Source organism: Macadamia integrifolia, chromosome 11, assembly GCF_013358625.1.
Source record: "Macadamia integrifolia cultivar HAES 741 chromosome 11, SCU_Mint_v3, whole genome shotgun sequence".
Taxonomy (NCBI): Eukaryota; Viridiplantae; Streptophyta; class Magnoliopsida; order Proteales; family Proteaceae; genus Macadamia; species Macadamia integrifolia.
The window spans coordinates 2191487-2203237 of record NC_056567.1 but is presented as its reverse complement, the minus strand read 5'-3'; positions in this window follow the sequence as shown (position 1 = coordinate 2203237).

Below are 11751 nucleotides of genomic sequence, written 5' to 3'. Positions count from 1 at the left end.
AGGTACTTGGTTGGGAATTTACATCAACGGTTTACAAGATCTTTAAGTTTTAAGTGATAATGAATCGGAGTAGCATCCACATGCAACATAAGTACAAGCAAGAGTTAAAACTAAACTAATATAATAATAAAATTCAAAGTTCAACTATCTATTTCAAATTTCAAACTTAAAGTAAAATTGAATTAAATTACGGTTGCAAAGTTTGATCAAAATGTACATCGTGTAAAAATAAAAATCATTGTCTTCTTCGAAGCCATAAGCAATGTCCTCCTACTGATGAACGATAGGTTCAACATTCACGTCATCTCCATAATCGTCCTCATCAACGTCATTCTTAATTTGTAAGGATAAGTGTCTGGGAAGAAACTTAGTAAATAGAATCACCACACTAAACATGGTGGAAGTCACGATCATATAACCAATAACAGGAAAGACATATAGTATAATATAAAAGTTTTCAAGAAAACAAAAACACAAGCATCCCTCATTTACTTACATTACTATATTTATATAGCCGCATAAGTACACATGATAAATCAAAAGAAGCCAAACAATGAATTGACAATATCATTCATTAATGACCAATGTGTCATAATCACACATTGCCTCCACTCAATATAAAGAAACTCATAGAAACTATCATGTGTCTAACCTCTCAAAGATCAAGTCATACCTCCCGAATGTCAAGTAATAATACGTAAATCCTACGGAGGGTAGGTTCCATATAGTTCACAGTTCCGCAAAGAAAAAGTCCAATTAATCAATCCTCACCACAACATTATAATGGCAATGTTGATAAACATATATTATTTAGTTATTTATTTATTTTTGCTAACGATGGGTATCCAAGCCTTTGGCCTGACTAGTCCTATGGGCCAATACTAAGCCTCCAACTGCATGGACCGGGTCATACCAGGGTTGAATGAGAATGATTCAACTGTCGCTGAAAGAAGTGAAGAGCACTAAATACCCCCGTGTGAGTGGCCCAAGGTGTGCCTAGTGCGAATCAAACTTAGGACGTCTGAGTTTACGGCTCATACCAAGTTCGTTGCTCACCAACTGCGCTACTCCCTTGGGTTAAATTGATAAAGCAAGACAAGTAACAATAAAGTCATCCAAGAACGAAAATATATATAAATACAAACAAGTTTAGAATTCAAGTGTGATCAATACCCACATTCCACCCTAGTCAGTCTCTATGTAAACATGAAATCAGTTTTAATTTTTATAAAAATCATCAAAACAACAAAAACAAATAACAAAACAATGATCAAGTTTCATATCCGTCCCTCAATCAAAGCCAGTAATGTAAAACATCATTACCATAATAAACAATGCATCTCATACATTAAAAAAGTAAATTTATATAAACTAGTGTTTTCAAAAATTCTGTGTAAAAAAAAACTTATGTAGTATAAGAATCATGTAATGCATATAGTACACTACTCCATGCAATCATAATCACAACTTAACGCATAATATCAGTAATTAACATTATGTAATCAATGCTCCATTTGAAAACTTCTACTATATACATATAATGCAAACCATGGAAAAAAATTCAATTTATTCATCATTCTTTAATGTACAAAATATTAGGCATGCAAGATCGGATTTTTAATGACAAAACACTATGAACATTAAATGTTTAAAATATATCTAGTGTTCATAAAATTCTATTTTAGATAATACTTATAAACATAAACATATTAGGGTAGAGGTTTAACTCACTTTGATGTCATTCCAAATATCAGTTTCGTTTATCATTCAAAATAAAACAATCCTTGTATCTTTGAATATAATTTTATCAATATTCTACTTTAACCTATTCTGCCTACTGACATAAAAAAGTAGAAAATAAATATCTCTAAAATTTCAAATAAGTTGAAATTAGATCTTATTGAAACCTAACTCATATATATAAGTCTCATACACATAAAAAAAAATCTCCTTAGGTCAGGTATCAATCCCTTAGAAAACGGTCTTCAGACTGTAACATATTTTGCTCAATAAATTTGAAAAATTCATTAATCCACATTTCTAAATCAAATCACTCTCAAAATTTTCATGAATTTAGAAGATTGATAAATTTATTTACAGTAAAAAAAATTATATAAAAAATCAAAGCCTATATCCCTCGTCATCACTCCAATTTTTGAGTACATAAAACTTCTCTAATAGTGACCTATCCGTGTACATGAATTTTTTGGTGTATCATATTATCTCAAAATTTAATCAAAATTTTAGGAGGTCACGTAAACACATCTATGTACTCCCTGTAATTATTTCATATCATAAAACAATCTCTAACTATGTTCAATAATATGAAAAATCTCGGACTATTGTTCTAACCCAAAAATTACTTTTAACATGTCAAAATTTTATTTTCTCTCTCATTAAACTCATAATCCAAAATTTCATACATTTAAATCATGGTTTATCCCCAAGTAGGACATAAAAATAATTATATCATAGGCTAAAGACTCTTACTTTGAAAATCGTTTGAAACCTTGATTTCTTTTCTCCTTTTTTTTTTGTTCTTCCTTCTCTTCTTTCTTCTCCACGATATATATATATATATATATATACATATATTCATTTTATTTTTCTTAAATAGAGGGCGACAGACAAGAGAGCCATGTTTTAACTTTTCTCTCCCCTCCCTAATTCATCTTCAAGTTTACCTCTCTGTTTCCTACTTCATCTCCAATTCTTTCTATCTCTCTCTCTCTCTCTCTCTCTCTCTCTCTCTCTCTCTCTTTCTCTCTCTCTCCCTATTTTATCTCCCTTACTTTAAGCTCAAGGCTATCAACATTTCAAAAGGAAGGTTCACAACTTTATTAGCAAAGCCTTCATTTGTTAATTATTAATTAGCAATAATTAGTTAGTTTATGTTGTTAATTAGTTAGGTCTTATCCACTTGTTAGTTAATTGTACATATGTATAATAAGTTAATATGTGTGTGTGTATATATATATATATATATAAATTTTTATTCTTAATTAAATAATTCAATATCAAAGTTGGCATTAAAATAAAAAATTTGAAAAGAAAAGTTAAATTATGGTCCAGTGGCAAAGGTAAGTCAAGGTTCAAGCAGCATGGTAATTTATAGGGTAAAAACCCTAAAGTTATTCTATAGTGTAGTTATATCCAATGGATGATTTTTTAACATTTACCAAGTACCGATGCACTCTCAATAGTTTGATATCCCCACTTTAAATCACCCTGACCTTACAATAGTGAAAAGATGAAAATACCCCTAATCAATTTCAGGATATTACAATTGTAAATGAACAAGGGTAAGTGATAGAGATCCTTACAACCCTCGCAAAGTGTCAAATCTTGATTCTTGGTGGAATATCTTGTTACCATCACTACCAATGGTTTAATGCACAATGAAATCTTCAACAACCCCTCAACAATTGAATCTTCAAATGTGCCTTGCTTGTGTGGACGCTTTTTCCCTTCTTTCTCTTCTTTTTTTTTGCAAAACCCTCTAGTTTAGATAAAAATTCCCAACTACTAGTCACGTACCTAGCCTTCAGTGGACCAATAACTCACTCAGGAGTGGTAGTAGAGTGATTTGAGCAAGAGCCTTAGCAACTCTCTTCTATTTCTTTTTCCCATTTCTTCTTTTTTTGTCCTTCTTTTATAGTCTTTCTTATAAAGATACTTTATTGGAGCTTCGAACACCAAACCATCATTCAATAGAATTCAACACAAGTCAGTGGTCCTCAGGAATAATTATTGGAGACACTTTATTGCAATTCTAAGCTTCTATATTCTCTCTCTTTCATCCTTTTTTTATCTCTTCCAGGGCTCTTTCTCCCTCTTTCTCTTCTACAGCTCAAGAATAATATACTGCTGTTTTCATGGTCTTCTGTTTTTTTTTTTGTTTTGTTTTGTTTTTTGTTTTTTGTTCTTTGTTTTTTGGTTTTTGTTTTTCTTTAATAATCCACACGTTTTTAAAACCAATATATCATCTGGTGTCCATTTTTTTGCCATTCTCTGATATTCTTACCATGCCATTTGGAGTGTTTCACCATTTAAAACCCATAACGCGTGTTTCCATTTTTGCTAAATATACATCAAATCATGTAAGAACCATAGATGTTGCGGGGCTGATCCCAAGGGAGTAATAGCAGGGTTTTAAAACTCCTAATCAGTATCAATTAGGATCTGATTTAACCTGGTTTTATTTATAAAAAAAACAAGTTTTTTAGGTCATTTTACCTGTATACCTTATCAGTGGATTGATATCATATAAGATCAGTCTCCGCTAATGTTGCTTCGATTCAATTTTTAAAATTATGATAAGGGGAGTCGAATTCATGATGCATGTTGATTTAGACACACTCCTCGGCCATCATATACCCTTGAATTTTGTATTTAGCAATAAAGAAAGGCATAGAGAAGGCCAAAAATCTCGGTATCATCAAAATACATTTCCCCTCTTACACTTTTGCAATCTAAATCATGGGACAAGACTTTATTTTTCATTTTTTTATCTCTTAGGAGTCCCCTACACCACAAATGCCTCTGACAGGGGTTGCACCCATGTGTCTGGGTGCAAGAGCCTCTCGCGGATAGGAAAAAAATTTGGATGTCACCCAAGTTGCGGCTACTTGGTTACTATAATAGAATAATTCACTTCTCACTAAGGCTCACAAATACCTTATTAGGTTATAATATTTTATAAAATACATTCTATTTCCTTGTGACAGTCGGCTGAATTTTGTTCCCTAAATAATACACTCTTTACCCAAAAAATGGGAAAAAAAATAGATCATATCTATCATGCCCCTTGGTATAACAGTATTCATGGGTTCCTCTCCAAGATCGATATCAGAGGTTGTAAATTCTGTTCAAGATCTGAGTTTTTGTATAGGAGGTCTACCTCCTCCGACCCTTTGTCTTGTGATTAGAAAGGAAGCCAAAGCTGGCCTTTTTAATTATTCCCTAATCTAATATAATTAACTCTTTCCTTTCCCAAAAGACATATAAGGTAGTTTTGTTGAAGACTCTGCCTGAAGTTTAACTCTGCCTGAAGTTTAACTATCTTAATTCCCAGAAAATTTCTGGGAAAGATAAACAAATAAACCAGTTTCATAATAAACATAAAATTCATTCACAATCAAAACAAACACAAAGAGTTACAAAAGTGCTCTACTTGTTTGCATTTTATGTTGACACGGACCTGCACGAGACAGATTAGAAATTGGTCCGAAGGGGTCTGAGGTGGATGCTCTTAACAAGAAAGGAAGCGAGGAAAGGAACGTAGAGTTTTGAGTGTGTGAAGAGTCTTCAGGCCTTGAAGGTGTACGGATTTCATACCTTCAACTTCAATTCCCTATCTCAATAATACCAGAGTTTTCATTGCTTTGAATACCTTCCTCAACAGTCTGAAACTCAAGAGAAAAGGGTTGCTTTGCGGCCATGGCAGCTGGATTTAATTGGCAACTGGTGTTTCCAATTCTGATTCTTCCCGAATTCTTATTACTTTGAGTACCCTTTATAGCTGTCTGAAACTTATGTATGACACCAGATACAGAAGCTAATGGAAGCAGGGAACTAGAGTCTTGAGCAGCAGGAGCAGGAGGAGGAGAAGGAGAAGGAGAAGGAATAAGGGGCTTATGAGTAGAAGATACCTTGTACATCCCAGGACCTCCAGAAGTTCCTTCAGACCCTCCTCCACCAATACGATCTCGTGCCTGCTTCTTGAACATCTTCTGAATATCAAATTTTGAGATCTGAAAGAGCCAAGGGTTTTTATGATTTCTGGGTTTGAAGGAGTGTTTATTTCCCCTTATAATTAAAATCCACTACTTAGAAAACTGTTCTTATTGTAAAAGACATATTTTTAATAAAAGTTTCAAGGTTACCTAACATATTGTGCAATTAGCATACCAAAGTTATCACTATATAATTTATTATGTCTAGTTATAACCCAAGTGTAGGGCATAATCATTTCACACCCCCTTTGTCTCTGGCCAAGGGCATTCCAAGACATGAAACTTTCTCCCTTATTTATAATTTATTCATAAATTATTTAAATTATAAGAGAAGTGTTTTCTATAGAGGACTGTGGGTCTTACGCATACATGAGAGCCAATGGGAGTGTACGAGAAAGTATAAACAAAACTCTTATTTTCTATTTCATGGGGTATGAGCCGTTCATTTTCGTGCCCCCATGTGTTTGGATACAATGGCCACACTCCCCCATAGAAATGGAAATAGTTTATGTGGGGGAGTATGACCCCTATACCTAGACACATGGGGGCAAAATGACCATTCCACCCCCATGAAATGCAATATGATGCCTTTGTCGATACTTCCTTATGTGGTCCTATTAATCTCCATGCATACACAAGAGCTACACTTTCCTTAAATATAAATATAAATTAGGGGAAAAAAATTTTTATGGGTTAGTGTAATCCCTACACTTAGACACCTGAGGTGAAATGACCGATATATCTCCCATAAAATCGAAAAAATGTGACTAATATGAATACTTTTTTATGCACTCCCATTAATGCTTTGACACACTTGAAAATCACTCATTATACAAAAAACACTTCTCCTATAAATTATGTCAAAGATAACCTACAATCTTACCCACAAAAAGAAAAATAATAAATAATCTATAAAGTTTTTTATTTTTTATTTTGGCCTTTTGTTAAAAGAAGATGAGCTCAAAGCAGCTGTACATTTCTTTGACGAAAGGTTAAGACAAAATTCAGAGACTTTTCTGTGTCATGAGTGTCATGAGTGTCATGACATGCTTTCCGGTTGCGTGTGGGGTGGAGCCGTTAGACGAGAAGTCACGTTCAAAAAAGCGATGTTCTAAGGCATTTCTTGGATCATTCATCAGTGGGCCTTTTTCTATTATAATAATAATTGAACCTTTCATACTGTTTATCGTTAAAACCCTAGGAGCCTTTTAATGTCAAGGGCACTATAAAAAAAATAAATAAATAACATGGATCTGAATCCTCAGATTAAAGAGTGATCTTATGGCTTGGAGGATCCGGGCAAGTGTTCCAAGATTATTTTAGCCTTAGGATCACTCTCTACCCTTGAATTCTATCAAGGGGAATCCTATCCAATTTACATCAGGGCTTTCGTTTTTTGAATTAAAATAAGCATATAGAGTAATTTAGAGGATGTGAAACATTTATTTTTCTGGAGATAATGCCACTTGTGGTCTTGTAGCGTAACCACCTATTTTCAGATGTATATAATATATAATGCCTAACCTTTTTTAGGTTTAGGTCTATACCAATGATTTGATTCTTGTTAGGTATTAAATGGCTCACATGGTGAGGAATAATTATTCTAATATTAACATTGATTGGACATTTCACCAATCCTTTTGGAAATGAGCGTTTGTCACAATCAGGTTAATATTTCGTGAATTATTCGCCGAAGTGGATTGTGGGAACATGGGGGGTGGTGTTTGTTTTGCACTTATGGAAAGTATATATCTTTTTTATCATTCTTGATTTTTTTTTTCCTAAAGGTCAGTCAAGTATATTATATAAAAAAAAAAAAAAATAGCAGATTACAAAAGAGCCTTTAGATCTTTGTTCCATCTTCGGCATTGACTGTCAACAGAATAAAAAACCAAAATTATAAAAACAAAACAAATTACATAAAATGAAATCTTAGACTATACTGAGAATCCCAGTCTAGATCAAAAGTGAGTCTCTCTTAACTTGAAGTCGTCTAAAAAATAAAATAAAATTTTTCTTGTTGGTGTTGGAGACATTTTTAATTTGAGGAGGCTTTGTCGTCCGACTCCTCATTAATGATGTTAAGATCGATCGACCAAGTCTCAGAATTTGAAAATAAAATAAAGACATAATGGAATCACTTTGTTTTAATAATATAAATTATATTGTTAAATCCAAGCCAAAGTAAAAGATTTTAGAAAATTCACATTTTTTTTGAACCATTTTGGATGAAAGGAATTATATTCAAATAGTTCGGGCAATATAAAAACCAAAATACTTCTTTTTTCACTTCTCAAGATATTTTTTATTTATTTTTATTTTTATTTTTTTATTTTTTTGGTGAAAACACTTTTAAGAGCTAGTCACCTAATTAGCTTAGCTTTAAGGTTGAAAAAAAATAATAATCCCAAAAAATAAAATACTTTAAGTTTTTTGTTTTTGAGGGACAATTTTGCAGCCTTCTAAATGAAAGTGAACAGTTTTATCATGAATTATTTAAATAATGGGAGATGGTCATTTAATTCTAATATACTCCGATCCATGCAATTGTGGGATCAATATAGACGAATTAATTTAGCAAAACAAAAACAAACAAAAAAAAAAAACAAAACACTACCAATACATTTGGTTGATGCTTTTCTTAATGATGAGCTACATGATACAAATCAGATTGGACATTCTACCAAACCTTTGACAAATAGGCGTTTGTCGCACCCATGTTAATAATATTTTTGCTGAAGTGGAATGTGGGAGCATGGGGTAGTGTTGGCTTTGGACTTATGGAAAGCATATATCTTTTTTGTCTCTCCTAAGGGCCTGTTTGGTATCGTTTTTGTTCCAGAAATGTTGTTTCGTTTCAAAAACGAAAATTTCAGTTTCTGTGTCAAAACGCAGTTTTTAAACGAAAAAATGGTGTTTTAAAATTTCAAATTTTTATCGGGAAATTTTTTTTTTTTTTTTGTAAAATGGAACGAAACTGGGAAGACGGAACTCCATTTTGGAGTTCCGTCAAATCTCGTTTTTTCAGTTTTTTTTTCACTTTTTGTTTCAAAAAAACAGAAACGGACCATAAGTGCACCAAACAGAAGATTCCGTTTTTTCGTTCCAATAGAACGAAAAAACTCCAGAAACGTTTTTTTAGAACGATACCAAACGGGCCCTAACTGTATTCGTTCAAAAAATAAAATAAAATAAAATTTTCTTGTCTGTGTTGGAGATATTTTTATCTATGAGGGGGCTTTGATTTCCGACTCTTCATTGATGATGTTAGGATCGGTCGACTCATTCTCAGAACTTGAAAATAAAATAAGGACATAATTAAATGATGGAATCACTTTGTCTTAATAAAACAAATTATTTTGTTAAATTCAAGGAAGAGTAAAAGATTTTATAAAATTCACACTTTTTCGAAGCATTTTGTATGAACTGAATTATATTCGAATAGTTTGGGCAATATAAGACATTAAGAACTCCTTTTTCACTTTTCAAGCGGTTTTTTTTTTTTTTTTTTGGGTAAAAACACTTTTCAAGAATTAGTCACCTAAATTACCATAGTTTTAAAATTGAAAAATAAAAAATAACCGTAAAGGATAAAATACTTTAAGTTATTTGTTTGTGAGGGACAATTTTACAGCCCTCTAAATGAAAATGAACAATTCTATCATGAATTATTTAAACAATATGAGAGGGTGATCCGTTTGTTGCATGATAGTGATATGTACCAATGGGATGGCAACACAGGGAAGGTATTCCCAACCTTTTGCTTCAAAGAATGTGAGAAACCAACTTCTGTATTGGCCCTATGCTTGGTGCATTTTGCTAGTTTATCGTATTTCAACAGCATGTTCAATCCTTTCTCATTTATAATTTAGTGGACCAAGTCTTCCCACATTGATAGTAAAGGGAGGGTTTGGTATGACCTCCATAAGGAATCCCCCGTGGTATAGGGAGGCAGACAAGGACAGCCCTGGTGGCTGTGATTTTCCTTTAATGAGTGGTGAAGGAAAACAAAAGCAAAGTAGAAAACAATTGCAAATGTCGGATATATAAGCCATAGATATTTCAAAGGGAATGTGGTCTCTACCATAGAGTGTGGCCTTACATTTAGACACATGAGGGTGCAAAATGATCATTGTGTGTCCCTCCTGCTCAATGCATTTATTTGCTCTCTCATTAGTGGGAGCACTAACCCAGGGGCCACGTCCCATTTTCTCCACTTCAAATTTCAATTATTACTCACTTCCTCAGCTGCTTGAAAATATTTGGAATGGAGATCATCGTTACACATTTTCTTCCCAACCTCTCTCACTCTCTCTTTCTCTTTTGCCGGATGTGTGCAAAAAAAATGTATAATCTTTTAAGGCATTAAATGTCTCCTCTTATATGGGTTATCGTTTAAGGCTATAAATGGATACCCTTGTACGGGTCTTAGACGTTATTCTTTCATGGAGATAAGTTTTTATCTTTTCTTCTTTACCAAAAAAAAAAGAATTTATTATCACTCCCCTGCATTGGCCTATATTTAATAAAACTCCTTACATTTTACTTTTTTATTGATATTCATCTGCTTTTTTATTTTTACATCTCTTTCTCTCCTGCTCTTTTTAAATATTCAGATTACCCTCATCTTTCACTCGTAACCAATTACACTTTTTTCAAATTGGTTGGTTTAAAACATAGTTTGAATCAAACCACTAACAAGTTTTGTCCAATCCAATTATCAAGGATGTTGACTAGCTAATGTGTCCTTGAAGATATTATTTATTTATTTATTATTATTTTTATCTCATCCAATCATCAAGGATATTGTTTATTTATTTATTATTATCATTTTTTTAATCTCATCCATCATTAAAAGTTTAGCAATCCGTTTTTTTTTATCGGTGTTAGGTTGGTATCAGTCTCAACCAATCTAAAGATTAAAAAAAAAAAAACATGTACTGTCCGATTAAAACATATGATACCGATATAGATATAGATCAGATATAAAATTATTATTTTTTGAATTTATAATATCCTTGATGATTGGATGAGGCACAACTTCTTAATGGTTTGATTCAAATCATGTTTTGAACCAATCAATTTGAAAAAAAATGAAACAAGTTAGAAGTGAAAAAGAAAAGTAATCTAGGTATTTAAAAAGGTAAAGAGAAAAAGAGATATAAAAATAAAAAAAATAAGATAATATCAGTAAAAAAATAAAAGATAAGAGAATTTTAGGAAATATGGGCCAAATATAAGGGAGTTAGGAAATATGGGCCAAATATAGGGGAGTAATAGTAAATCCCCCTCCCACACAACCAACCAAAAAAAATAAAATAAAATAAAATAAAATTTGACACCCAAATTTTCACTGCTTTGAAATTTCATGAAAGTTAACTTCATCTTCTCTCTTCATGACTTTTAAGTCTTTATGATATTAAAATTTTATGGACATAAAGGTCCATTTTCTCTACTCATGACTACCAAGTCTTGGTACAATGAACTTTGTTAAAAAAAGGTCGAGCCATAAAGAAAACATGTGAAACATGAAAAGCCATGTGAATGAAAACAAAAACAAAGTGGAAAACACTTGGAAGTGTCGGATATATAAGCCATAGATATTTCAAAGGGAATGTGGTCCCTAACCAGAGACTGTGCCCCTACCTTTAGACTTAGACACATGGCAGTTAAAAATGATCACTGCGTCCCTTCTGCTCAACGCATGTGCTCGCTCTCTCATTAGTGGGAACGTCGACCCAGGGCCCACGCGCCATTTTCTCCATTTCAAATTTTAATCATTAATCACTTCCTCAACTGTTTGGAAATATTTGGAATGCTGACCACCGTTACACATTTTCTTCCCAACCTCCCTCACTCTCTCTCTTGCCCAGATGTGTGCAAAAACAAATATATAATCTTGTAAGGCATTAAATGTTTCCTCTTACATGGGTTACCATTTAAGTATAAAAATGTATACCGTTATATGGGCCTTAGATGCTATTCTTTCCCTTACCAAAAAAAAAAAAAAAAAAAA